We start from the raw sequence: 23,465 nt of genomic DNA, 5'->3' as shown, positions 1-23,465 counted from the left end.
CACAAAAAAATTCATTATTTGAATGTGCGCAGATGCTGGATTTTGTTAGAAAACATGAGAATCGTGAAAAGAAAATAAATCAAGCTAAATTTATAAAACCAGGAAAGGTAAAATCTTACCAAAAGCCAATATCAAACTCTCCTAGACTGAGTCATCCCCATAGTGAACTCTATCAAATACGCAGAAGATTTCATATATGTTATAAGCCATATCAGCCAGTGCAAAGATCCATCTCTCCACAGAATGAGTTAATTCTCAGTCAGAACTGTGATTCTCTAAAAGGGAAAATTGCTGAAACTGATGGACAGAGACAGGTGAGACGACCAACTCACAGTGACTTCATGGAATGTGGACAGAAGAACAGGCAGTTCTCTGAGGTTTTGAAGGATAGAAAAATGTCTTTCCTAAATAGGGCGTTCCTGGAGATATTTGAGAGAGACAGAAGATTTGGTTTAGGGAGTGGCTAAGGAAAAACTGTAATTACAATGTTGTATCAAAATGTAATACAATGTCTCAATATTTATTTATAATCTTATACAGTAAAATTGTAGTTACATAGTTTCTAATAGTTCACATATATATATATATATATATATATATATATATATACAATTGTCTAAGTAGAGATTGCGTATAATTGTATTTATATATACGGTTATAAAATATATATATATTAATTAATAAATTAGAACTTCATATATATAAATTTAAGTAGCAATATTTTGAATTACATTAGAACCAACCAATATATGTATAAGATATTTAAATAATTCTGTTTCTGTATGAATTTGATATTTAATTTTATTTTCTTATATTTCCTTAGAGTTTTCATTCCAAAACAGGATTTGATCAAAGAACTCTAAAATGGATTTATTTCTTTATTCACACAGGAAGTGAAAAAATTGCATGATTTTATGTGTATAACATTTTAAAATAATAACAATATATCTAGTTGAACTATAATATATATGTAATACTTATTAATTCTTTTGTGTTGCTAATATTTTCTGTGCATGAAGTGTTCGTGCAAATTAAAGTAGCTTTACAGCATGACGTGTGACAGCTGCGGCCTTTGAACTTTGAGCTAATAGTATAGGATCCCATTCATTCTATTTTCAACTGATGTAACTTAAGACCGGACAGCCAGTGAAAAAAGAATCTAAGACAAGAGTTTTTTCAAGTGTCTGAAATTCCAGTGACTTACTCTCATATTATATAATATGTACTTGGGGAATATTCAAAGAAATATAAAGATATTCAATTGATATGGCAATGCGCATTAATAAATTGAGATACAACAATTTTGGGTTAAATATATATATATATATATCTAAAACTTCATATGTGGAATGTTTGAGTTGAACAGATCTGTGAATGTCAGAGTGAAGGTGACAGATGAGTAAATCAGCAGCTGCTAAGTGTGATTGATGTGACAGAGGCCTCGTATGTTTGTATGTTTGAAAAAATAAAAATGTTTCTTTATGTGAAGGTACAAAAATATATTTAATTCTGAGGAAATTATAATACATAATTAGGTATTATCTACATATATATATTTCTATATTTCTTTAATAATTATTATTTCTTGATTTAACTAATAGTGGATAAGGGCAACCACACATCAAAATGGTTTACAAAGCAAATTTATATTTAGAATAATTTTCCACATGATAATATTCTTGAATAACTATAATATTATTTTTAATGGTTACCTAAATAGGTACACACCTCTCTTTAGTCAAATCTATGCTACTCATCGATATGAAATTTATGCACAATATTTCTAGAAGAATAATTATTTTTAATTTGGTTCTGATATATACATAAATTTTATAAAATAATATTTTTGGTATTAAGGGGGAAAATATGTTTTTGATCCTGATTACATAATCACTTTTGATCAATACTTATTTTCCACACATTTTAATAAAGAAGAAATAATAATAAGGTACTATGGTATAATTAAGAAGGGTATTACATGCAAAGTTGCATAATTTAATATTTTTTGGTGGTACAAGGTTATGACAAATATGAAATCATCCAGATAATGGAGATATAAGGGTATTTTTTATGGAGAATCTAATTACTCTGCATTTGTCATTAAAATTTAAAGGCCTTATTTTTATTTTTATTCTTATTTTTACTCTTAATTTTATTTTTCATTTTTAAAATTTTATTCTTACTTTATACTTCTTATTTTTCTATTTTTTCATTTTTTAATTCTCATTTGATTTTATTTGAGTTCAATATCTCAATTGAGAAAACACATTAATATTTAATAAAGTAATGTCTAATACAAGAGTATTGCTTCAATAAATATATATTGCTAAGGAAAAAAATGTTTACATTTTCTGAGTAAACACAACAATTCATTCATTCATTTATTCATTCATTCATTCATTCATACATTCATATATTTATTCATTTTGGTTCAGGAGTATACATTCTTTGATATTATTGGTTTAATAAAGATATAAAAACTTGTTTTTTCAAAATACACTGACACCTATGGGTTGGAAAAGGTAATTACACCTATGACATAAAAATGTTCTATCATATGGAGAACTTGATTGATAATGAATTATTATCTATTATTGTTTATTATTCCAAACATAATTTATTTTAATATTTTGATAATAATTAGATGGATATTACTGATTGCTATGGTACGCTGTGATATTATAGGTTAGGAAAAACTGCCAGATTTGGTATCAGATTAGGGAATGAAGACTTCAATCAAGACATCGCAATTATGAATTCTATCTTAATAAAGACTTTTAATTTTTATAAATCAAAGAGATTCTCAAAAGTTACAAGAAGAAGCAACTGATATCCGGAAGTCTCAGAAGGTAACAGGTGTGAATGCTGAGTGTTATAATAGACTGTGTCCATTACATACAATACAATTCACACCACTGATCACCAGGACGGCAGAGGACGATGATCCTATATGTACTGTGTTGTGTTCAAGTTTCATCACGTTCCAGTGGTTTCTTATCACCTGCAACGCTTCAATGAAAGCTGGTGAACAGGTAATACCTGGTATATGTGTCCTGTATATAAAGGACTGAGTACTGGTTATGGTGCTATATAAAGCAGGAAAGTGTCAAGTTAACCCTTGCTTTACTGACCAAAGACGTCACATCTGTTCCAAAAGTGACACGAGACAAGTGCGGACACACGGAAGATTCCAAAGACGATCCAACGTAAGTCCAGGTGACACTGCACAGATATTAAAGCTACATTTCATCCATGGACTTTGTTTTCTTATCAACTGACACACATGATCTTTCTAATAAAGAGTACAGTTTATGGACTGAACAATAATGAACACAATTATGGACTCTACAATATCTACATGCTGTAATTTATTTCAAAGGAGTTTTCATCTAAAGACTGTGTTATAAAAGAACCAAGAAGAAGACGAGACGACGACCCGATGACATCAAATGATGACGATTGAACCCGCGATTGCTTCAATTTAGATATAGGGAAGTATAATTATACATATTAAATGAATATTAGTCACGGCTTACCATAACATGAATTCACATCATTATATAGCAATAATCCGATATTGATACTATTATTACTATTATTATTATTATGGAAATTTAATGATATTGCCAAGGAAGAAGGAAAGAAAAAATGATTGATGAATGTATCTTCTTTTGAGAAATTTCAGTTAAAGTCCTTTTATTCTCAAAAAAGGGGGAAATGTTAAATGGTTAATTATGGAAATTCATTTGGAATGTTAATCGATAATCATTTTTCTGAGTTCTATGCCTCAGCCATCGTGTCTAGTTGACATGCGCTATTTGTGTGTGTATTTTTGATTCACTACCATATGTAGAACAGGTGTCCATACGACTGGCTATAAAAGCCCATGGTACAGAAGGGGGGGCTCTCTTGCTCTGCCTACCCCACAAGACACAGAATCTTCATGCTGAGAAGCAGATGACATGTAGGCCTGGACACATGCTGGACAAAGACATGATTTACCAGTCAGGATCCAAGGAAAGATGGGTGAATCTCAACAATTAAGCTAATTATGGACAAATGGACAATTACTTTATAACTAATTATTGTATGCACCTGCTGCAATCTGATTCTTTTTAATGGACAATCCAAGAATAAATAGATACATTTTTTTATAAGAATATCGTGATATTGATATTTTGAGAAGTCCTCAGTTGAAAAAAAATAATACAGGTAGAGTATTGTTTTACAGTCTCCCATCCAAGTACTAACCAGGCCTGACCCTGCTTAGCTTCCGAGATCAGATGAGATCGGGCGTATTCAGGGTGGTGTGGCCGTAGGCAGAGACAAGCCTCTCACTTGCTGCTTTTCTACTATGAAGTCTGGCTGCCGGCTGCCCTTTCCAGTGCTCAGCAAGACCAGGTCCTTTTGTGCTTTCCCTTCTCTTCAATTTTTTTGCTGGCTTCCTTAAAAGGTCTTGTAGACACAACGCCCCACTCAGAGCCGCTGAGCTCACTGATCGGCTGCAGCACTGTCGATGGAACGTCAGCTTCACGGCCAATGCCACAGGCCGGGAGCAGAGGCGAGACTCACAGGTAGACCCGGGTAGGGTGAGTAGAGCGCGGTTAGTTGCTTTCTAATAGCCTGCAGCCGGGGATTAACTTTTAATGAAAGGGAACAATCCCTTTGACTGTCTGCAGCGCGCCACACCTAGGAAGCGCACTCTCACACACAAGCCAGCATGCACACGTGCTCGCACGTGACAACACCCCCTATCTGCCCCTACAACCTCTCCGTCACCATGCGTCAGACTCTCCTGCCTGTTTTATGATTTCAGGGCCCTAGCAGGAATCACCCCCCCCCTCCCCAATTCCTTCCGCACCTTCCTTGCCTTCCTTGCACTGAGGTTAGCTCTTTGTCAGCCGTCTGGCTTGGTTACACAAGCTTCTTTGCAGAGAAACATGTTACTTCTGCTGGCCCTCGCTAGGCGGCCGGCATCCAAAACCTTCCCTGGGCACCTGCTGAAAGCCTGGCCCCTTCACGGCCCCGGGTGCATTTAACGCCATCATTTCAACACGGCGAGCTGCGGAGTCAATAAGCACTCCTAGCCGTCGCAAGGAGCTCGGTGTCAGGCCTGCGTGAAGGCGGCGGGGTAGCGTACTTAGCTGCCAACTGGCTCAGAGGCCTTGGGGCTTCCATCATCTAAGTTACTTAAGGTCGGTGTCCGGCAAGCCGCCGTTCCATTCTAGCCGAGCTGTGCAGTAGGTAAAAACGTTATCAAAATGGTCTACAGCACCCGGTGTTCCCAGGAGGTCTCCCATCCAAGTACTGTCCGAGTCCAGCCCTGCTTTGCTTCCGAGATCAGATGAAATCGGGCGTATCCAAGGTGGTATGGCCAGTAGAAGTTGCTCGATTCTTCGCCCGGCCAGCCTTTCTCAGGATCGCTTGGTGGCGAGCAATCTGGCCGTGACGGTGCGGGCTCCGAAGGGTCCATGCAAAGTCTGTGCCGTCCCTACAGGTGTGGTTTGTTTAGCAGTGATTCACCCGCCGCATCAGGTGTCTTTAAAAATGGCTCGGCGCAGGTTCTCCTGCAGGCTAAACCCTTCATCGCGGTAATGTGACAGAAAGAGCAAGCTGGACCCGTAACTTGGGGGCGGAGCGAGACGTCCAGGGGTGAATGAAGGAAGAGGGTGAGATGGTTGCCAGAGACTTTGAGCTGCTCTTCATGGGGGAGGGTCGTGTTGCCTGCAAAGGTCTTCTGCTTGGGGTTACCGGTGGTTGCCTCCAGCCACGCGGGAGACGCTGGTCCTGGTGAAAAGGAGCCTAGTATTAAAAGTAAAGAAGCAACAATGCTGGAGGCCCACGGTGATCAGAAGGATGCTGGTATTTTGCAGAGATGAAATAGCGCAAGAGAGAAAGCAAATGAAAAAAAGAAAAGAGAATGAATGTGTGCACTTATTAATATTATTATTATTTATTATTATAGCGCCATTTATTCCATGTCGCTTTGCATGTGATAGGGATATACATAACAAAAGCATTTACATAATCTTAACAAAACGAGTCAACGACTGGTACAGGAGGAGCGAGGACCCTGCCCGTGAGGGCTCACAGTCTACAAGGAATGGGTGAGGATACAGTAGGTGAGGGTAGAGCTGGTCGTGCAGTGGTGTTTATTGCAGGTTGTAGGCTTGTCGGAAGAGGTGGGTCTTCAATTTCCTTTTGAAGGTTTCCACGGTCGGCGAGAGTCTGATATGTTGGGGTAGAGAGTTCCAGAGTAGGGGGGAAGCACGGGAGAAATCTTGTATACGATTGTGGGAGGAGGAGATAAGAGGGGAGTAGAGCAGGAGATCTTGTGAGGATCGGAGGTTGCGTGCAGGTAAGTACCGGGAGACTAGGTCACAGATGTATGGGGGAGACAGGTTGTGGATGGCTTTGTATGCCATGGTTAGAATTTTGAACTGAATTCTCTGGGCAATGGGGAGCCAGTGAAGGGATTGACAGAGAGGAGAGGCCGGGGAATAGCGGGGGGACAGGTGGATTAGTCGAGCAGCAGAGTTTAGGATAGATTGGAGAGGTGCAAGAGTGTTGGAAGGGATGCCACGGAGCAGGAGGTTGCAGTAGTCGAGGCAGGATATGATGAGGGCATGCACTAGTGTTTTTGCAGAGTCTTTGCTGAGGAATGCACGGATCCGGGAGATGTTTTTGAGTTGGAGTCGGCAGGAGGTGGAAAGGGCTTGGATATGTGGCTTGAAGGAGAGATCAGAGTCCAGGGTTACCCCAAGGCAGCGAGCTTGTGGGACTGGGGAGAGTGAACAGCCATTGACGTTGATGGATAGGTCGGATGGGGGATGTGAATGAGAGGGTGGAAAGATGATGAACTCTGTTTTATCCATGTTGAGTTTTAGAAACCTGTCGGAGAAGAAGGATGAGATGGCGGACAGACATTGTGGGATTCTGGTTAGTAGGGAGGAGATATCGGGTCCAGAGAGGTAGATCTGTGTGTCGTCAGCATAGAGGTGATACTGAAAGCCGTGAGACTCTATGAGCTGTCCCAGGCCGAAGGTGTAGATGGAGAAGAGCAGAGGTCCTAGAACTGAACCTTGGGGGACACCGACAGATAGGGGGCGAGATGAGGAGGTGGTGCGTGAGTGGGAGATGCTGAATGTCCTGTCTGTTAAGTATGAGGAGATCCAAGATAGAGCCAATTCCGTGATGCCAAGAGATGAGAGAATCTGGAGTAAGAGGGAATGGTCCACTGTGTCAAAGGCAGATGACAGGTCCAGAAGGAGGAGGATGGAGTAGTGTTGCTTGGATTTGGCATTTAGTAGGTCATTGGTGACTTTGGTCAGGGCAGTTTCAGTCGAGTGATGCGGTCGGAAGCCAGATTGTAGACGGTCGAAGAGGGAGCAGGAGGAGAGGTGGGAGGACAGTTCAAGGTGGACATGTTGTTCTAGAAGTTTTGAGGCAAAGGGGAGGAGTGATATGGGGCGGTAGCTGGTCAGAGAGGAAGGGTCAAGGGAGGGCTTTTTGAGGATGGGTGTGATTGCGGCATGTTTGAAACATGAGGGGAAGACTCCGGTTGTTAGTGATAGATTGAAGAGGTGGGTTAGGGTTGGGATGAAGACTGTGGTGAGGTTAGTGATGAGGTGGGATGGGATTGGGTCAAGTTCGCAGGTGGTGAGGTGTGATTTGGAGAGTAAAGAGGAGACTTGACCTTCTGTAATGGTGGAGAAGTGGGGTTTGGAGGAGGAGGGTTGAGTAGATATGAGGAGGGGTTGCGTGGACTTTAGGCCAAAGTTTTGTCTGATGGTGTCAATCTTCTGTTTGAAGAATGAGGCAAAGTCGTCGGCTGAGATGAGAGAAGAGGGAGGAGGTGCTGGGGGACGAAGGAGAGAGTTGAAAGTGTTAAATAGCTGTTTAGGGTTGTGAGATAGGGAGGATATGAGAGATGAGAAGTAGGTTTGTTTTGCTGTAGTGAGTGCGGACTTGAAATTAGTGAGGGATTGCTTGAATGCGATGAAGTGCTCGATGGAGTGAGACCTTTTCCATCTCCGCTCCGCAACCCTGGAGGCCCGGCGCAGTTCTTTGGTAAGTTTAGTGTGCCAGGGTTGCCTGTTGAATGTGCGAGGTGTGGTGTGTGTGAGAGGGGCGATCGAGTCTAGAGCTACAGCTATTGTGGTGTTATATGAAGCAGCAGCAACGTCTGCATCGTGTAAGGAATTTATGTCTGTGAGAGGAAGGAGGGATTCAGAGAGAGAGTGTAGGTCAAGGTGTTTGAGATTTCTGCGAGGGTGTGTGAGTTTGTGGAGTGGGGATTGTGCACCCGGAGAGGAGAGGGTAGAGAATGTGAGGAGGTTATGGTCAGAGAGAGGGAGTGGGGAGTTAGAGAGGTTAGATAGGGAACAGAGGCGGGTGAAGATGAGGTCCAGTGTGTGGCCATCTTTGTGGGTGGGTGTGGAAGACCATTGAGTGAGTCCAAAGGAGGAAGTGAGGGATAGGAGCTTAGAGACAGACGAGTGGGGAGTGTCAATGGGGATGTTGAAATCACCCATTATGATAGTGGGGATGTCAGTGGAAAGGAAGTGAAGCAGCCAGGTAGTGAAATGGTCTAAGAAGGTGGTGGCTTGCCCTGGAGGTCGGTAAACGACGGCCAGTTGGAGGTTGGAGGGGGAATAGATGCGCACACAGTGCACCTCAAAAGAGGGGAGTGTAACGGAGGGTGGCAGTGGGATTTTGGTGAAAGCGCAGAGTTCTGATAGGAGGAAACCTACGCCTCCACCATGTTTGTCATTGGGGCGGGGGGTGTGGGAAAGGTGGAATCCGCCATATGAAAGGGCAGCTGGGGAGGCTGTGTCAGAGGGGGTGAGCCAGGTTTCGGTGATGGCGAGGAAGGAGAGTTTGTTTGTAATGAAAAGATCGTGGATGAAGGAAAGTTTGTTGCAGACAGAGCGAGCGTTCCAGAGAGCTCCTGTTAGTATAGCTGAGGAGGTGGGTATTAGTTGGATGGGTATGAGGTTAGAAGGGTTGCGACAGTTTGAGGAAGGTCGTGGATAGGAGGTAGAAGTGACTGTGGGGATATGGTGAGGAGGACCAGGATTTGGAGAGATATCTCCAGCAGTGAGGAGGAGCAGAGAAAGTGTTAGCAGGTGGGAGGAAGAGAGAGCATGAGGTGGCTGTCTGTGTTTGGAGATACAGGATTGAATGTTGAGGAATAATTTGGAGGAGGAGGTGAGATGAATGGGGAGAATAGAGGGAGAGATGAAGAGTTTCTTACTTGGTGTAGGGATTTGAGGGGTTATTAGAAAGTGGAGGACTATAGAGGAAAAAGTGAGAGCTAACAGAAACATAGTTAGTAGAGAGTATGTGGTCAAAGTGTTGGTTACCTGACTCCTGCCCTGACTAACGGCCTCTGAAAGGGAATGGAAAAAAGGCATAGAAGAGAGTGCCCCCTGCTGGTGGAAGGAAGGAAAAAGCAAAAGCCTACAGCACCTGGTATTCCCAGGCAGTACTAACTAGGCCCAACCCTGCTTAGCTTCCAAGATCAGACAAGATCGGGCGTGTTCAGGGTGGTTTGGCCATAGGCACAGACAAGCCTCTCACTTGCTGCTCTTCTACTTTGAAGTCTGGCTGCCGGCTGCACTTTCCAGTGCTCAGCAAGACCAGGTCCTTTTGTGCTTTCCCTTCTCTTCAATTTTTTTGCTGGCTTCCTTAAAAGGTCTTGTAGACAGAAGGCCCCACTCAGAACCGCTGAGCTCACTGATCGGCTGCAGCGCTGTCGACGGAACGTCAGCTTCGAGGCCAATGCCACAGGCCGGGAGCAGAGGCGAGACTCACCGGTAGACCCGGGTAGGGTGAGTAGAGCACGGTTAGTTGCTTTCTAATCGCCTGCAGCCGGGGTTTAACTTTTAATGAAAGGGAACAATCCCTTTGACTGTCTGCAGCGCGCCAACACCTAGGAAGCGCACTCTCACACACAAGCCAGCATGCACACGTGCTCGCTTGTGGCGAGCAATCTGGCGGTGACGGGGCGGGCTCCAAAGGGTCCATGCAAAGGCTGTGCCGTCCCTACAGGTGTGGTTTGCTTAGCAGTGATTCACCCGCCGCATCAGGTGTCTTCAAAAATGGCTCGGCGCAGGGTCTCCTGCAGGCTAAACCCTTCATCGCGGTAATGTGACAGAAAGAGCAAGCTGGACCCGTAACTTGGGGGCGGAGCGAGACGTCCAGGGGTGAATGAAGGAAGAGGGTGAGATGGTTGCCAGTGACTTTGAGCTGCTCTTCAGGGGGGAGGGTCGTGTTGCCTGCAAAGGTCTTCTGCTTGGGGTTACCGGTGGTTGCCTCCAGCCACGCGGGAGACGCTGGTCCTGGTGAAAAGGAGCCTAGTATTAAAAGTAAATAAGCAACAATGCTGGAGGCCCACGGTGATCAGAAGGATGCTGGTATTTTGCAGAGATGAAATAGCGCAAGAGAGAAAGCAAATGAAAAAAAGAAAAGAGAATGAATGTGTGCACTTGTGAAAGGGAATGGAAAAAAGGCATAGAAGAGAGTGCCCCTGCTGGTGGAAGGAAAGAAAAAGCAAAAGCCTACAGCACCTGATATTCCCAGGTGGTCTCCCATCCAAGTACTAACCAGGCGCAACCCTGCTTAGCTTTTGAGATCAGATGAGATAATGGGCGTGTTCAGGGTGGTGTGGCCATAGGCAGAGACTAGTCTCTCACTTGCTGCTTTTCTACTTTGACGTCTGGCTGCCGGCTGCCCTTTCCAGTGCTCAGCAAGACCAGGTCCTTTTGTGCTTTACCTTTTCTTCAATTTTTTTGCTGGCTTCCTTAAAAGGTCTTGTAGACACAACGCCCCACTCAGAGCCGCTGAGCTCACTGATCGGCTGCAGCGCTGTCGACGAAACGTCAGCTTCACGGCCAATGCCACAGGCCGGGAGCAGAGGCGAGACTCACCGGTAGACCCGGGTAGGGTGAGTAGAGCGCGGTTAGTTGCTTTCTAATAGGCTGCAGCCGGGGATTAACTTTTAATGATAGGGAACAATCCCTTTGACTGTCTGCAGCGCGCCACACCTAGGAAGCGCACTCTCACACACAAGCCAGCATGCACACGTGCTCGCACGTGACAACACCCCCTATCTGCCCCTACAACCTCTCCGTCACCATGCATCAGACTCTCCTGCCTGTTTTATGATTTCAGGGCCCTATCAGGAATCACCCCCCCCCTCCCCAATTCCTTCCGCACCTTCCTTGCCTTCCTTGCACTGAGGTTAGCTCTTTGGCAGCCGTCTGGCTTGGTTACACAAGCTTCTTTGCAGAGATACATGTTACTTCTGCTGGCCCTCGCTAGGCGGCGGGCATCCAAAACCTTCCATGGGCACCTGCTGAAAGCCTGGCCCCTTCACGGCCCCGAGTGCTTTTAACACCATAATTTCCACATGGCGAGCCGCGGAGTCAATAAGCACTCCTAGCCGTGACAAGGAGCTCGGTGTCAGGCCTGCGTGAAGGCGGCGGGGTAACGTACTTAGCTGCCAACTGGCTCAGAGGCCTTGGGGCTTACATCATCTAAGTTACTTAAGGTCGGTGTCCGGCAAGGCGCCGTTCCATGCTCCCCGAGATGGGCAGTAGGGCAAAACGTTATCAAAATGGTCTACAGCACCTGGTGTTCCCAGGAGGTCTCCCATCCAAGTACTGTCTGAGCCCAGCCCTGCTTTGCTTCCGAGATCAGACGAGATCTGGCATATCCAAGGTGGTATGGCCAGTAGATGCTGCTCGAACCATTGCCTGGCCAGCCTTTCTCAGGATCGCTTGGTGGCGAGCAATCTGGCCGTGACGGGGTGGGCTCCGAAGTGTCCATGCAAAGGCTGTGCCGTCCCTACAGGTGTGGTTTGTTTAGCAGTGATTCTCGCACCGCATCAGGTGTCTTCAAAAATGGCTCAGCGCAGGGTCTCCTGCAGGCTAAACCCTTCATCGCGGTAATGTGACAGAAAGAGCAAGCTGGACCCGTAACTTGGGGGAGGAGCGAGACGTCCAGGGGTGAATGAAGAAAGAGGGTGAGATGGTTGCCAGTGACTTTGAGCTGCTCTTCAGGGGGGAGGGTCGTGTTGCCTGCAAAGGTCTTCTGCTTGGGGTTACCGGAGGTTGCCTCCAGCCACCCGGGAGACGCTGGTCCTGGTGAAAAGGAGCCTAGTATTAAAAGTAAATAAGCAACAATGCTGGAGGCCCATGGTGATCAGAAGGATGCTGGTATTTTGCAGAGATGAAATAGCGCAAGAGAGAAAGCAAATGAAAAAAAGAAAAGAGAATGAATGTGTGCACTTGTGAAAGGGAATGGAAAAAAGGCATAGAAGAGAGTGCCCCCTGCTTGTGGAAGGAAGGAAAAAGCAAAAGCCTACAGCACCTGGTATTCCCAGGTGGTCTCCCATCCAAGTACTAACCAGGCCCAACCCTGCTTAGCTTCCAAGATCAGATGAGATCAGGTGTGTTCAGGGTGGTGTGGCCATAGGCAGAGACAAGCCTCTCACTTGCTGCTTTTCTACTTTGAAGTCTGGCTGCCGGATGCCCTTTCCAGTGTTCAGCAAGACCAGGTCCTTTTGTGCTTTCCCTTCTCTTCAATTTTTTTGCTGGCTTCCTTAAAAGGTCTTGTAGACAAGACACCCCACTCAGAGCCGCTGAGCTCACTGATCGGCTGCAGCGCTGTCGACGGAAAGTCAGCTTCACGGCCAATGCCACAGGCCGGGAGCAGAGGCGAGACTCACCAGTAGACCCGGGTAGGGTGAGTAGAGCGCGGTTAGTTGCTTTCTAATAGCCTGCAGCCGGGGATTAACTTTTAATGAAAGGGAACAAACCCTTTGACTTTCTGCAGCGCGCCACACCTAGGAAGCGCACTCTCACACACAAGCCAGCATGCACACGTGCTCGCATGTGACAACACCCCCTATCTGCCCCTACAACCTCTCCGTCACCATGCGTCAGACTCTCCTGCCTGTTTTATGATTTCAGGGCCCTAGCAGGAATCACTCCCCCCCTCCCCAATTCCTTCCTTGCCTTCCTTGCCCTGAGGTTACTTCTTTGTCAGCCGTCTGGCTTGGTTACACAAGCTTCTTTGCAGAGAAACATGTAACTTCTGCTGGTCCTCGCTAGGCGGCCGTCATCTAAAACCTTCCCTGGGCACCTGCTGAAAGCCTGGCCCCTTCACGGCCCCGGGTGCTTTTAATGCCATCATTTCCACACGGCGAGCTGCGGAGTCAATAAGCACTCCTAGCCGTGGCATGGAGCTCGGTGTCAGGCCTGCGTGAAGACGGCGGGGTAGCGTACTTAGCTGCCAACTGGCTCAGAGGCTTTGGGGCTTCCATCATCTAAGTTACTTAAGGTCGGTGTCCGGCAAGGCGCCGTTCCATGCTAGCCGAGCTGGGCAGTAGGGCAAAACGTCATCAAAATGGACTACAGCTCCCGGTGTTCCCAGGAGGTCTCCCATCCAAGTACTGTCCGAGCCCAGCCCTGCTTTACTTTCAAGATCAGACAAGATCGGGCGTATCCAAGGTGGTATGGCCAGTAGACGCTGCTCGATCCATCGCCCAGCCAGCCTTTCTCAGGATCGCTTGGTGGCGAGCAATCTGGCCTTGACGGGGCGGGCTCCGAAGGGTCCATGCAAAGGCTGTGCCGTCCCTACAGGTGTGGTTTGTTTAGCAGTGATTCACCCGCCGCATCAGGTGTCTTCAAAAATGTCTCGGCGCAGGGTCTCCTGCAGGCTAAACCCTTCATCTCGGTAATGTGACAGAAAGAGCAAGCTGGACCCGTAACTTGGGGGCGGAGCAAGACGTCCAGGGGTGAATGAAGGAAGAGGGTGAGATGGTTGCCAGTGACTTTGAGCTGTTCTTCAAGGGGGAGGGTCGTGTTGCCTGTAAAGGTCTTCTGCTTGGGGTTACCGGTGGTTGCCTCCAGCCACGCGGGAGACGCTGGTCCTGGTGAAAAGGAGCCTAGTATTAAAAGTAAAGAAGCAACAATGCTGGAGGCCCACGGTGATCAGAAGGATGCTGGTATTTTGCAGAGATGAAATAGCGCAAGAGAGAAAGCAAATGAAAAAAAGAAAAGAGAATGAATGTGTGCACTTGTGAAAGGGAATGGAAAAAAGGCATAGAAGAGAGTGCCCCCTGCTGGTGGAAGGAAGGAAAAAGCAAAAGCCTACAGCACCTGGTAATCCCAGGCAGTCTCCCATCCAAGTACTAACCAGACCTGACCCTGTTTAGCTTCCAAGATCAGACAAGATCGGGTGTGTTCAGGGTGGTGTGACCGTAGGCAGAGACAAGTCTCTCACTTGCTGCTTTTCTACTTTGACGTCTGGCTGCCGGCTGCCCTTTCCAGTGCTCAGCAAGACCAGGTCCTTTTCATAGAATCATAGGATGGTAGAGTTGGAAGGGTCCTCCTGGGTCATCTGGTCCAACCCCCTGCTCAAAGCAGGATTCACTAGATCATCTCAGACAGATGTCTGTCCAGCCTCTGTTTGAAGACGTCCATTGAAGGGGAACTCACCACCTCTCGTGGCAGCCTGTTCCACTCATTAATCACCCTAACTGTCAAAATGTTTTTTCTAATATCTAATCTGTGTCTCCTCCCATTTAGTTTCATCCCATTGCTTCTAGTCTCTCCTTGTGCAAATGAGAATAAAGATGATCCTTCTACAATGTGACAGCCCTTGACATATTTGTAGACAGCTATTAAGTCTCCTCTCAATCTTCTTTTTTGCAAGCTAAACATTCCCAAATCCTGCAACCGTTCCTCATAGGACATGGTTTGCAGACCAGTCACCATTCTGGTCGCTCTTCTCTGAACTTGCTCCAGTTTGTCTATGTCTTTTTTAAAATGTGGTGCCCAAAACTGTACACAGTATTCCAGATGAGGTCTGACCAAAGAGGAGTAAAGACCGATAATGACTTCACGTGATCTAGACTGTATGCTTCTGTTAATACATCCCAGAATTGTATTTGCCTTTTTTGCTGCTGCATCACACTGTTGACTCATGTTCAGTCTATGATCTATTAGTATACCTAAGTTTTTTTCACATGTACTGTTGCTTAGCTCTATTCCTCCCATTCTGTATATGCTTTTTTCATTTTTATTGCCCAGATGTAGTACTTTGCATTTTTCCCTGTTAAAAACCATTCTGTTGGTTGCTGCCCACTGCTCCAGTTTATTTAGGTCTTTTTGAATCCTCTCTCTCTCTTCTCTAGTATTAGCTATCCCTCCTAGCTTTGTGTCATCAGCAAATTTAATCAGTTTACCCTCAATTCCTTCATCTAAATCATTGATAAAGATGTTGAACAATACAGGTCCCAGGACGGAGCCCTCTGGTACCCCACTTGCGACATTCATCCAGCTGGATGTGAAGCCATTTACAACCACCCTTTTAGTCCGATCACTAAGCCAGTTATGAATCCACCTAACAGTTGCCTGGTCCATTGCATACTTGGTCATTTTTTCAATAAGGATGGTGTGAGATACTTTGTCAAATGCTTTGCTGAAGTCAAGATATATTATATCTACAGCATTTCCCTGATCCACCCAGTCAGTGATTCTGTCATAGAAGGAAATTAAGTTAGTCTGACATGACTTGTTAGTTACAAACCCATGCTGACTCTGGTTAATCACTTCATTCTTATCCATGTACTTACATACATGTTGTTTAATAATTTGTTCAAAGATCTTTCCTGGTATAGAAGTCAGACTCACCGGCCTATAGTTCCCTGTGTTCACCTTCTTCCCCTTTTTGAAGATAGGAACAACATTTGCTCTTCTCCAGTCTTCTGGGACTTCTCCTGTTCTCCAAGAATTTTCAAAGATTATGGAGAGTGGTTCTAAAATTTCTTCTACGATCTCCTTCAGTACTCTGGGGTGTAATTCATCTGGACCTGGAGACTTGAACTCATTTATGTTAGCTAAATATTCCCTCACAATCTTTCTGTTTACAGATAACTTGGATTCCTCTATTCCTTTAAAAGGACAGTGAAGATCAGTTGATGTTACATTTTCTTTCTGAGAGAAAACAGATGCAAAATAGGAATTAAAAAGTTCGGCCTTCTCAACATCCTCTCTTACCATTTCTCCATTTTCATCCTGTAAAAATCCTATAGCATCTTTGACTTTTCTTTTACTTTTGACATACCCCCAAAATCCTTTTTTATTGCTTTTGACATCTCTTGCAAGCCTTAATTCATTGTCAGCTTTAGCTAACCTGATACGTGCCCTGCAGGATCTGCAGACTGCATTATAATCTTCTTTAGATATGCATCCCTCTTTCCATTTAATAAACATTTCTTTCTTTCTTTTTAGCATGTCTTTAAGTTCTGTGTTCATCCATCCTGGTTTCCTTAAATGCTTCCCATTCTTCCTACTTTTCGGTATTGTTAACGATTGTGCTTTGAGAATCTCATTTTTAAAAATTTCCCATCCTTCCTGGACATTTTTGTCCTTAAGGACATCCAGCCATTGGATCCCTCCTATTCTCTTTCTGAGTCTCTTAAAATCTGCCTTTCTAAAATCTAACCTTGAAGTTTGAGTCTTCACATGTCTTCCTCCTCTAGTTATCCAAAATTCTATAATAGCATGATCGCTGCCTCCTAGCGTCCCAGCCACCTTTACCTCCTCAACCATTTCCTCCCTGTTTATAAGGATTAGATCCAAAGTAGCAGATCCACTTGTTTTCTCCCCTACCTTTTGGAAGATAAAGTAGTCAGCAAGAGAGGATAAGAATTTGCTTGACCTGTTAGTTTTACTTGAGAGAGATTCCCAACAAATGTCTGGATAGTTGAAATCTCCCATGACCACTACGTCATATTTTTGGAGAACTTGGTCATTTGATACATAAAGAGTTCATCCATATCTTCAGCTTGCCCAGGTGGCCTGTAGTAAATGCCTACAATGGTGTCCTTTCCGTTGTTCTCTCCTTGTATTCTTACCCAAACAGTTTCCACAGAACTCCCATTCTCTGAAGCTTCAATCTCTGTGCAGATATACACTTTTCTAACATACAATGCAACACCTCCTCCTCGTTTATCAAGTCTGTTTCATGCAAATAAGTTGTATCCTTTTAGCCTTTTATTCCAATCATGTGTATCGTCCCACCAAGTTTCAGTGATTCCAATGACATCATATTCCTTTTCCTGCATTAGTAGTTCCAATTCTCCTTGTTTGTTGCCCATGCTTTGTGCATTTGTATAAAAACATTTTAGTTTGTGATTGGTTTCTCTTCCTCCCATATTTTTATTATTTAAATTGTTTTGTCTTTGTTCTTCCTTTCCACTTCCAGTAGCAGAGATCTCAATAGTATTTGTCAGCTGTATGGCTTTTTCTGGCCTTTTGCTTCCCTTCCCACATTGTTCTAGTTTAAAGCTCTTCTGATGAGTGTAGCAAGGCGACTTCCAAATACATGTTTTCCAGTCTTCGTAAGGTGCACCCCATCTCTAGCAAGTAGTCCATCGTATAGGTAATTCATTCCGTGATCCAGAAATCCAAATCCTTGTTGACGGCACCATCGACGTAGCCAGTTGTTCACCTGTAGAATCTTATTCCACCTCATTGTTCCATGGCCATCCACTGGGAGGATGGATGAGAAGACCACCTGCGCTCCCAATTCTTTCACTTTCTTGCCTAAGTCTTCAAAGTCACTGCAGATGGTTTCCAGGTCCTTTCTTGCGGTGTCATTTGTCCCCACATGTATTAGCAGGAATGGGTAGTGATCTGTAGGTCTGAAGAGTCTTGATATCCTGTCAGACACATCTTTAATTTTTTCTCCTGGAAGACAGCTCATTTCTCTTGAGGTTATGTCTGGTCTGCAGATAGCGGCCTCTGTTCCTCTTAACAGGGAATCCCCCATGACCACCACTCTCCGTTTTTTCTTCACAACATTCTTCTTTCTCCATCCAGGAGGATTCTGAGGGCTTACAAGGTTATTCATTGCTGGCAAAGTCTTATTTTGCTGTATTTCTTCATGGTTCTCCTGCGTGAGAGCCTGGTACTGGTTCCTGAGCAGTATGGGTGCTGACTGCCTCTCGATCCTCCTGCTTCTGTGGGTCACATGCTTCCATTCCTCTGTTTCGTCAGGTGCAGTTCGAATTTCTTCTCTTTCTGAATCATGAAGAGATAATTCTGCTCTGTCTAAGAACTCTTCACCTTCCTTAATTATTTTCAAGGTAGTTAACCTCTCTTCTAGATTTCGCAACTTTTCCTCCAACAGGGACACAAGCTTGCATTTCTGGCATGTGAAGTTTGGCTTTTCCACTGGCAAGTCTGTGAACATGTAGCAGGATATGCAGCTCACCAAATGGCTCCTGGACTCTTCCATGTTCTTATTGTTAATGTTCTGAAAACAGTGAAAAAAGCTTAAAAAAAAAGCTTCAAAATGCGCGCGCCAGTAGGCGCGCTTTTTACCGATGTCCTCTTTTCAGCTCCAACAGCCAAAATCCAGTGTTCTTTGAGCTCGCGGAGACTCTTCACTTACCCCAAAATGCAGTGGGAATATGGAAATTATCTCCTCAGGACTCCTCCCCTGCTTTACCGATGTCCTCTTTTCAGCTCCAACAGCCAAAATCCAGTGTTTTTTGAGCTCGCGGAGACTCTTCACTTACCCCAAAATGCAGTGGGAATATGAAAATTATCTCCTCAGGACTCCTCCCCTGGTTTACCGATGTCCTCTTTTCAGCTCCAACAGCCAAAATCCAGTGTTCTTTGAGCTCGCGGAGACTCTTCACTTACCCCAAAATGCAGTGGGAATATGCAAATTATCTCCTCAGGACTCCTCCCCTGGTTTACCGATGTCCTCTTTTCAGCTCCGACAGCCAAAATCCAGTGTTCTTTGAGCTCGCGGAGACTCTTCACTTACCCCAAAATGCAGTGGGAATATGTAAATTATCTCCTCAGGACTCCTCCCCTGGTTTTGTGCTTTCCCTTCTCTTCAATATTTTGCTGGCTTCCTTAAAAGGTCTTGTAGACAGAACGCCCCACTCAGAGCCACTGAGCTCACTGATCGGCTGCAGCGCTGTCGATGGAACGTCAGCTTCACGGCCAATACCACAGGCCGGGAGCAGAGGCGAGACTCACCGGTAGACCCGGGTAGGGTGAGCAGAGCGCGGTTAGTTGCTTTCTAATAGCCTGCAGCCGGGGATTAACTTTTAATGAAAGGGAACAATCCCTTTGACTGTCTGCAGCGCGCCACACCTAGGAAGCGCACTCTCACACACAAGCCAGCATGCACACGTGCTCACACGTGACAACACCCCCTATCTGCCCCTACAACCTCTCCGTCACCATGCGTCAGACTCTTCTGCCTGTTTTATGATTTCAGGGCCCTAGCAGGAATCACCCCCCCCTCCCCAATTCCTTCCTTGCCTTCCTTGCACTGAGGTTAGCTCTTTGTCAGCCGTCTGGCTTGGTTACACAAGCTTCTTTGCAGAGAAACATGTTACTTCTGCTGGCCCTCGCTAGGCGGTCGGCATCCAAAACCTTCCCTGGGCACCTGCTGAAAGCCTGGCCCCTTCACGGCCCCGGGTGCTTTTAACGCCATCATTTCCACACGGTGAGCTGCGGAGTCAATAAGCACTCCTAGCAGTGACAAGGAGCTCGGTGTCAGGCCTGCGTGAAGGCGGCCCGGGTAGCGTACTTAGCTGCCAACTGGCTCAGAGTCCTTGGGGCTTCCATCATCTAAGTTACTTAAGGTCGGTGTCCGGCAAGGCGCCGTTCCATGCTAGCCGAGCTGGGCAGTAGGGCAAAATGTCATCAAAATGGTCTACAGCACCCGGTGTTCCCAGGAGGTCTCCCATCCAAGTACTGTCCGAGCCCAGCCCTGCTTTGTTTTCGAGATCAGACGATATCGGGCGTATCCAAGGTGGTATGGCCAGTAGACTCTGCTTGATCCATCGCCCGGCCAGCCTTTCTCAGGATCGCTTTGTTATGATCTGCTACAGAGAGTATGGAAAGAAAGGAGATCTATCCCTACAATAGAACTAAACTAGATCCCTACGATGTAACGGGGAACCTGATCCTGCGATCAGACCCGCTAAAGTCCTCGGCTAGTCTGAACGCAGACCTATAGATGTGAGGTAGGGATCCCTACAAGATCTAGGGACTGGGAAAAGTTGGACACCTCCTAGCAGAAATAGTAGCAGTCAAAGACAAACACACAACAAAAAGGCATAGGGGTCAGAAGACCTAGCAAAACTAAAAGAGAACGGCAACAGAGCAACAAGCTAGCTCAACAGTAGTAAATACAAATGAAGTCCAGCAAAGCCAGGAGGGCGGAGCCGGATTAAATAGGCAAAATGGTCATGTGACCAGCAAACTAAAAAAAACCTAACAGGAGAGTTGTAACAGTACCCCCTCTTCTAAGAGGATCCTCCGGATCCCCTAGGCCCAGGCTTACCAGGAAACCTCCTGTGAAACGCTCGGACAAGTCTGGGGGCAGAAACATAATCCGCTCTCACCCATGAGTTATCCTCAGGTCCGAAACCCTTCCAAGCGACGAGATACTGCAAACTCCCTCTATACCGTCTAGAATTTAGGATGCGGGAAATTTCATATTCCCCGTCCTCCACCACCGGAGGAACAGTGGCAGAGGCGTCACCATCCGACACATCAGCTTTTTTCAACAGAGAAACATGAAACACTGTATTAATCCTCCAGGACGTAGGAACCTCCAGCCTAACAGCAGATTGGTTAACTATCTGAAGTACCTTAAAGGGCCCTACGAACTTGGGACCCAATTTTTTAGAAGGAATCCTCAATCGCAGATTCTTAGAGGACAACCAAACCATGTCACCAACCGCAAACAAAACCTCTTGCCGTTTCCTATCAAAGTACCTCTTAGATTTTTTGTTAGCCTCCTGAAGATTACCACGCACATCCGTCCAAACTCTCTCCAAATCACCGGAAAAACTCTCCTCCTCAGGCACAGCCGAAACCAATTTGGAAAATGACCCAAAAGACGGATGTCTCCCAGAACAACAAAAAAAAGGCGAACACCCAGCAGAAGAGGATGTATGGTTGTTAAGAGCAAATTCAGCAAGTGGCAGAAACTCAGACCACCCCTCTTGATTGTCTGCCACAAAACAACGCAAGAACTGCTCAACATCCTGGTTCTTCCTTTCTGTCTGGCCATTAGACTCAGGATGATATCCGGATGAAAACGACAAATGAACTCCCAACCTGTCACAAAAGGCACGCCAAAAACGAGCCACGAACTGAGGTCCCCTATCAGAAACAATGTCAGTAGGAACACCATGTAGTCTGACAATCTCCTTGACAAAGGCCTTAGCGAGTGTCTTAGCGCAAGGCAGTTTGATGAAGGGAACCAAGTGACACATCTTGCTAAAACGGTCCACGACCACCCAGATGACCGTGAAACCATCAGAGGGAGGAAGGTCAGTAATAAAGTCCATAGCCAGATGTGTCCAAGGTGCACTAGGAACCTCCAGAGGGCAAAGCAACCCCGCAGCAGGAGCATGCGAAGACTTGGATCTTGCACACACAGTACATTGGCGCACCCACTTAATGACTTCCTTCTGCCATCCAGGCCACCAAAAACTGCGACCCACAAGTCTCTTGGTCTCAGAAATTCCTGGATGACCTGCCAACCGAGACTCATGACACTCAACAAACAAATCTCTCCTAAAGGTCCTAGGCACAAACAACCTCCCATGGGGAGTGTTAGATGGGGCATTCTCCTGTGCTTTAAGAATCTCATCCTCCAAAACGGAGTCCAAAGCAGCAATCACAACACCTTCTTGTAAAATGGTCTCCTCTTCCTCCTCAACACCGACCATGGGAGAAAAGCTGCGAGACAAAGCATCCGCTTTAACATTCTTGGTACCCAGGATGTAAGTAACGGAAAAATTAAACCGCGAGAAAAATAGTGCCCACCTAGCCTGACGGGCATTCAAGCGCTTGGCAGCATCAAGATAGATCAGATTTTTATGATCAGTGAAAACCTGAATGGGAAATTCAGCACCTTCCAAGATATGACGCCAGTGTTCAAATGCGAGTTTAATCGCCAGCAATTCCCGATTACCAATATCGTAATTAAGTTCAGTCTCGGAAAATTTTTTTGAAAAAAAGGCACAGGGATGTACTCCATCCTTGTTTTCCTGAGACAACACCGCACCAACCCCCACCGAAGAAGCATCAACCTCAACCAAAAACGGCTTAGTCACATCAGGCTGCATAAGGATGGGAACAGAGGTGAACCTCTCCTTTAGAAACACAAAAGCTTCAATGGCCTCAGAAGTTCACTGAACCGCATTAGCACCTTTCCTGGTGAGATCGGTCAGCGGTTTGACAATAATAGAAAATTTTTTTATGAATTTTCTGTAATAATTGGCGAAACCCAAAAACCTCTGTATCGATTTCAAACCAATAGGCCTAGGCCATTCCTGCACAGCTTGAATTTTAACCGGGTCCATCTCAAAACCTTCACTGGAGATAATGTAGCCCAAAAAACTAATTCTCTGTACAGCGAACTCACATTTCTCCAGCTTAGCAAAAAGCGAATTGTCCATTAATAACTGTAATACCTCACGTACGCTCCGCTAATGAGACTCCAGATCCGGCGAATAAATCAAAATGTCATCCAAATACACAACCACATTTTTGCCGATTAAAGGTCTAAGGATATCATTAATAAGATTCTGAAAAAATGCTGGAGCATTGGTGAGTACCAAAAGGCATAACCAGATTCTCAAAATGACCCACAGGAGTGTTAAAAGCAGTCTTCCATTCATCACCCTCCTTCATGCGCAACAAATTGTATGCCCCCCGGAGATCAATTTTAGAGAACCACTTGGCCCCCACTAACTGGTTAAATAAATCAGGAATCAATGGCAGTGGGTAAGAATTGCGTACAGTAATTTTATTAATCTCACGAAAGTCCAGACAAGGACGTAAACCGCCATCTTTTTTTTTTACAAAAAAAAATCCAACAGCCACAGGAGACTTGGAAGGCCTAATGTGACCGGCGGCCAAGTTTGTCTGTATGTATTCTTTCAAAGCCTTTCTTTCAGGAATAGTAAGATTAAATAAACGACTCTTAGGAAGAGTCGCGCCAGGGACAAATTCAATGGTACAATCATAGTCTCTATGGGGAGGCAAAACCTGCGACTCCTCCTCAGAAAAAACTCTCCAAAAATCCTGAATAGGTACAGGCAATTCCCCTCTATCCACAGCAGCAATGCGCCCGTTACAACACTTGTCATAACACTTAGGGCTCCAGGACTTAATTTCATTGGTAGACCAATCCAGTACAGGATTGTGCAATTTTAACCAGGGTAACCCCAATATTACTTTAGAAGGCAAATTATCCAATACCACCAAATCCAAATTCTCTTGATGAATACCATTAATAGTGAGGGGAAATTCACAGACCTTGTGAGTAACACTCTTCAAGGGAGAGCCATCGACAGAAACCACAGCAATAGGGGATGACAAAGTTTTAGGTTCTAATCTAAG

The 23,465-nt window shown here is 45.3% G+C and overlaps 1 non-coding gene and 7 pseudogenes across 1 annotated transcript; all 8 read right to left on the bottom strand.

The window, feature by feature from the left end:
- Window positions 1-5,263: 5,263 nt before the first annotated feature.
- Window positions 5,264-5,383, bottom strand: LOC141267707 (5S ribosomal RNA; annotated as a pseudogene).
- Window positions 5,384-9,459: 4,076 nt separating this feature from the next.
- Window positions 9,460-9,565, bottom strand: LOC141270242 (5S ribosomal RNA; annotated as a pseudogene).
- Window positions 9,566-10,559: 994 nt separating this feature from the next.
- On the bottom strand, window positions 10,560-10,680 carry LOC141268306 (5S ribosomal RNA; annotated as a pseudogene).
- Window positions 10,681-11,622: 942 nt separating this feature from the next.
- LOC141268689 (5S ribosomal RNA) lies at window positions 11,623-11,742 on the bottom strand (annotated as a pseudogene).
- Window positions 11,743-12,363: 621 nt separating this feature from the next.
- On the bottom strand, window positions 12,364-12,482 carry LOC141267913 (5S ribosomal RNA). Its single transcript, XR_012321353.1, has one exon. It is a non-coding gene; the product is annotated as a 5S ribosomal RNA (ribosomal RNA).
- Window positions 12,483-13,415: 933 nt separating this feature from the next.
- On the bottom strand, window positions 13,416-13,535 carry LOC141269084 (5S ribosomal RNA; annotated as a pseudogene).
- Window positions 13,536-14,156: 621 nt separating this feature from the next.
- On the bottom strand, window positions 14,157-14,275 carry LOC141268547 (5S ribosomal RNA; annotated as a pseudogene).
- Window positions 14,276-19,752: 5,477 nt separating this feature from the next.
- LOC141269053 (5S ribosomal RNA) lies at window positions 19,753-19,872 on the bottom strand (annotated as a pseudogene).
- Between the last annotated feature and the right edge of the window lie 3,593 nt (window positions 19,873-23,465).

Source organism: Phyllobates terribilis, unplaced genomic scaffold (genome assembly GCF_046119375.1).
Source record: "Phyllobates terribilis strain yellow unplaced genomic scaffold, ASM4611937v1 Scaffold_4__5_contigs__length_816908805, whole genome shotgun sequence".
In the NCBI taxonomy this organism is placed as follows: Eukaryota; Metazoa; Chordata; class Amphibia; order Anura; family Dendrobatidae; genus Phyllobates; species Phyllobates terribilis.
Note: the sequence above shows the minus strand (reverse complement) of the source record. Positions and strands in the feature narration are given on the sequence as shown.